This window comes from Lygodium microphyllum, chromosome 3, assembly GCF_053477565.2.
Source record: "Lygodium microphyllum isolate KBCC chromosome 3, Lygodium_microphyllum_v1.1.10, whole genome shotgun sequence".
Taxonomy (NCBI): domain Eukaryota; kingdom Viridiplantae; phylum Streptophyta; class Polypodiopsida; order Schizaeales; family Lygodiaceae; genus Lygodium; species Lygodium microphyllum.
In genome coordinates, this window is record NC_141137.1 from 82,438,207 (window position 1) to 82,443,460 (window position 5,254).

The following is a 5,254-nucleotide window of genomic DNA, read 5'->3' on the forward strand; positions in this document are numbered from 1 at the left end:
TGGTGCGTTCACATACAAACACAACAAATAAGGGAAAAAGAGAAATGGAGGAGGAACAGCCCCAAGGGAGGGGGGACAGTGGATGGGTGGGTGGGAAGGGACCCCATTAGGGTAAAAGAAAGGCATGGCATAGAGGCATTAGCAGGTTGAGGCATATGCAGAGAGGTATGCAATGTAGATGCGCAGGGATGCGTCCCCACACTTAAGACCTTAATGGACAGGGTTAACCGAGCAACAAGGGCCTAATACCACAAAACAGACCATCCACTAATGTCCCCACACTTAAAACATTAACGTCACTGAGAAACAGAAGGTGGAGGGTTAGAAAAACTTGGCCCATATGGTAGAGAATCAAGGTTGATTGTCGATGGCACGTCCTGTGTTGTTGTCGGCTGTGCTGCAGGAGGTACCAAGGTATCTTCACAGCACACATCCGTCGTGGCAGGGGCCACGCAGCAGCACCCAGGGAGGTAGCTGGTTGAAGGAATCGCATCAAGTCGATGATGAGGAATGTTGCACTCAACTCACAATCACTCATATGGAATGAAGAATAATCACTCGCCCCATGACTAATATCACTCGAGGAATAATGATTGAAACCCATATCTCGTACTCGGTTTAGGAATCGACAAGGGAATGGTGCAGAAGGAGTATGCCAGGGTGCATAGTTGATGGTACATTAGTGCGTCCAACCCGTTTGGCATAAGTGCAAGGAGGAAGGCAAGGGAGCCTTACAGTGCAGTGTACAGAACAGGGTGACGTGTCCTGTGATGACGGTAGAGACCCATCCCGTGGGTGCATAGGGAAACGGGAACATACCTGACTCCAAGTGTCGTAACGTCCCTCAAATCTCGTCTCTCAATGAGTGATTGAGAAAACACGAGTCACACTTAACCCACCCTCTATCTCACACTCTGTTGAAAGATACAGAGGGCAACCATGTCCTGAAACCCATTGATGTAATCCTCACGGTCACTTGTGCAAAGGTTGTATGCCTTGTGCACATTTGATGGTGCAACTGTGCATCCTGCCCTGTGCTGGCATACGGTGCGAGAAGAAAGGCCAGGGAGCCTTATGGTGCAGTGCAGAGTAACAGATCGTGCTTTGTGCATTGAGAGGCCCATCCCGTGTGTGCAACACTTCATTCACACTTCTTACCTCTCATTTGATTTGAAGGGAAAATAATGGTCACTCGCCCCACCCTCTGTCTCATGCTCTGTTGATAATTACAAAGGGCAACCCATACTCACTTCCCCATTCGGTTAGGATGAAAGCTTGTGTCACTCAATTGTTTGTCGATGAAGATCGCATCCTCAGTTGTTGAAGAGGCGTACCCAGGGAGGTAGCCATCAAATCTGGTACTTCAATTGGTTGTAGAAAAGATCGTCTGCGAAAGGGGCAGACAGACTAATGAAGTTGCAGAGATAGCACACCAAGGGAGGTGGCTTCAAATTTCTCTGGACAATTTTCTGATGCTGAGTCAGTTATCCTGAACTGCGGGGTGTTACCATCTTTTCCATAGCCAGCTTTCCGCCCAAGGGTGTTTGCCACCTTTTCTTGGAGCGAGGCCTGCTATGACAGGGAATTGCTTCCTTTTCTCTCATAACAGATTTGTTTTTCTTATTTTCTTTTTTCTTTTTTTTTGTTTTTCTTGTTTTGTTGTTGTTTTTTTTTCTTTATTTCTCCTATTCCCGAGGGTTTCTCCACCTTTTCTCGAAGAATAGATCGGCATGACAGGGACCTAAGTCCTTTTCTCCCATTGCCGATATGTATATATTTTTTTTTTCTTTTTTTTCTCTTCGAATTAAGCAAGGGAATGGTAGAAATACCATTTGTCAGAACCCACCTCGCCACTGCCGCTGGTGAAAAATAGAGGATAAAAGATCAAGGCTGGAAGGTGGGGCTGAGGGGACAGAGGGTTGCGTCCATCTCATTAGGAGTGGCTGAAGAACGGCAATCAGAAGTAGCATCATAAGAGTGACAGTGCCACGCCAATAGGGGAAAGGATCAGGTGACCATGATTGTCAAGATCCCCAAGGAGGGAAGTACTTCTTCAGGAGATATCCATTGATCAGGAAGGGATCATCAGAGGCATCAACAGTCTGCACTTGGACAGAGCCATTAGGGTTGACAGCAAGTACCTAATATGGGCCCATCCACCGCTGTTGCATCTTGCCAGGAAACTTGCCAAATTGTGAATCATAGGCTAGGACCAAATCACCTTCCTTGAACTCCTTGTGCTTGATGCAGCTATCATGGTAAGCCTTGTGTCGAGCTTGCGTGGCTTCCATGCACCGTAGAGCCATCCTGCGAGTTTCATCCAAACATTCCAGGTGCAGGAGACGGCATTGCAGTGAATCATCGTCCCCCAAATGCTCTTTGATAGCCACTCGCAAAGAGGGCAATTCCAGTTCAACAGGGAAAACAGCTTCTGTACCATACACCAGCTGAAAGGGTGTCTGTCCTGTTGCTGCTTTATGGGAGGTTCTGTATGCCCAGAGGGCCTCTGTAAGTCAATAATCCCAATCAGGATGATGTGCGGCAATTGTTCTTGTCAGGATCGAGCAGAGGATGCGATTCGTGACTTCGACTTGGCCGTTGGCTCTGGGGTAATAAGGAGTGGACTTGCGATGGCGGATCTTATACAGCTCTGTCAACTCTTCCATGACTTTATTAATGAAATGAGTGCCTCTGTCACTTACCAACTCTAGGGGACTGCCAAAACGGGTGATGATATTCTCGTACATGAACAGGGCCACGCTATTACCATCGTCCCGCTTTAGGGCTTTAGCTTCACACCACTTTGTAACATAATTCATATATACGAGGATGTATCGGTTCTGCTTCCTTCTGGTGGGAGGATCGATTGGGCCTACGAATTCAATGCCCCACTTCTCAAACAGCTTCAAAGGAAGGATAGGTTGCAATGGCATGGCACTTATTTTGGTGGGTTTCCCCATTCTCTGACAAGCATCACATCACTTGCAGTAATCATAGGCATCCTTGTGGAGGGTCGGCCACCAGTATCCTGCTAGCAGAGCCTTCCTGGCTGTGGCTTCTCCTGCAAAGTGGCCCCCACATGGCTCGTCATGGCAAGCCTTCAGAACAATCCCAATCTCATCTCCTGCAACACATCTTCTGAGCACTTCATCTTTGCCTTTCTTGTACAGTGCGCCGCCTAGCAAGGTGTAGGGGCTGATTCTAACATAAGCTTCTTCCTTTCCCGACTAGAAATACCAGGAGGGTACTGTTGGGTTGCCAGCAGATTGGCAATGTCTGCATACCAGGGGGTTACAGTATCGACCAAGAATAGGGAAGCATCAGGGAGGTCTGGATCATCCTGCTCCTCGTCTGCAATTTGTGGGATACGCGACAGATGATCAGCCAGAACATGGGAACGACCAGGTTTGGTAATTACCTCAAAGTCGAACTCCTAGAATAGAAGGAGCCATCTCATCATTCGTCCTTTCACATCTGCTTTGTTCATCAGGAAGGACAGGGCCTCATGATCCACATAAAATTTAAAGTGGGTAGACAGCAAATAGTGGCGAAACTTCTCTAGGGCAAACACCATTGCCAAGCACACAAGCTCTGTCTGTATAGTTTCATTCCCTATCAGTGACTTTTCGGCTTGCGTAATAGATGGGTTGATCCAGCTTCAAGGAACCCTTCTGGCAGAGAATTGCACCTAAGCCTTCAATTAATGCATCAGTGTGTACATGGAACTCTTTCGTCCAATCAGGAGGTTGCAGAATGGGTGCCTCAATCAGACACTGCTTCAGAGTGTTGAAGCCTGTGTCACATTCTTCCGTCCAAAAAAACTCTGCATCTTTCCTCAGAAGCTTGTGCAAGGAGGTTGCCTTTGTTGCAAAATGGGCTATGAAACTTCTGTAGTAACCCACATGGCCTAGGAATCCCCTCAACTGTTTGAGGTTGGTGGGTGCTGTCAGAGCTGCGATCTTTTCGATCTTTGCAGGGTCTATTGATATCCCTTGTGCAGAGACAATGTGGCCCAACAGAACTCCAAAAGAGACCCCAAAGATGGATTTGTTGGGGTTGAGGGAAATCCCATACTCCTGGCATCGGTCAAAGCATTGTTCTAAATGTCCCCAGTGTTCACGGATCAAACTATAGACATGAAAGTCATCCAAATAGACCTCAATAAATTCGTGTAGATGATTTTGGAATGCGGCCATCATGACTCGCTAGAAGGTAGCAGGGGCATTGCAGAGTTCAAACGGCATCACTCGGTAAGCGTAGGTCCCCCATTCTGTGGTGAAGGTTGTTTTGGATTGGTCTTCTTATGCTATCTGCACTTGGTTATATCTGTTGAATCCATCCAGAAGGGAATAAAGCTCATGTCATGCCACTGTGTCCAACAGTTGGTCTGTGAAAGGAATTGGAAAGTGATCCTTCTTCGTCTTCAAATTGAGCTTTCGGAAGTCAACACATATTCGAAGCTTGCCATTCTTCTTGGGTACAACCACGATGGGTGAGACCCATTCACTATTTGTAACTGGATAGATGAACTCGGCTTCCAGAAGCTTCAGCAACCCTGCTTTCACCAATGTGGAATAATTCGGGTTCATTCGCCTCTGTCGTTGCCATACTGGCTTGGCATCAGGCTCCAAATCAATATGATGCTGACATATTGTGGGATTAATCCCCTTTAGGTCTTTGTAGGACCATGCAAACACATCCAAATTCTCTTTCAACAAGTTGTACAAAGTTGACAACTCCTCTTCCGGTAGGCTGCTACCCACCTTCAAGTGGCGTTCACTGCCATCTGCATCCACAAAAGCTAACTGCCTTTCACCTTCTACTTCACGGATGAAGGTCCCACGGACTGCTTCTGGATACAGATCCGACTCCTTCAAGGGAGTGGTATCCTCATCTGATGTTCCACTAGACCCAACTTCTTCTTTTGGTGGAGACTTAGGTTGCTCCTTGAGATGTTGAGATGGGATTAGAGCCGTTTCGGGTTTGGTTTCAAAATTAGTTACCTCTTGGCCTGAAGAGTCATCTTTTGATGACACATCCAGGAACGTCACATAACATGGACCCTTTGATGCCTGTTGGAATTGTGAGACTGGTGCTTGTTGACACGGTGCATCATCATCATCTTTTCTTGGCAAAGGTGATTGAGGACGGCAAGAGCCACTGCTGAAAGACAGTTTGGTCTTCTTTAACCATTTCTTATAAAGATTTTGCATATGAGAAGATCCATTTACCAGACCAAATGGTACCATCGCCA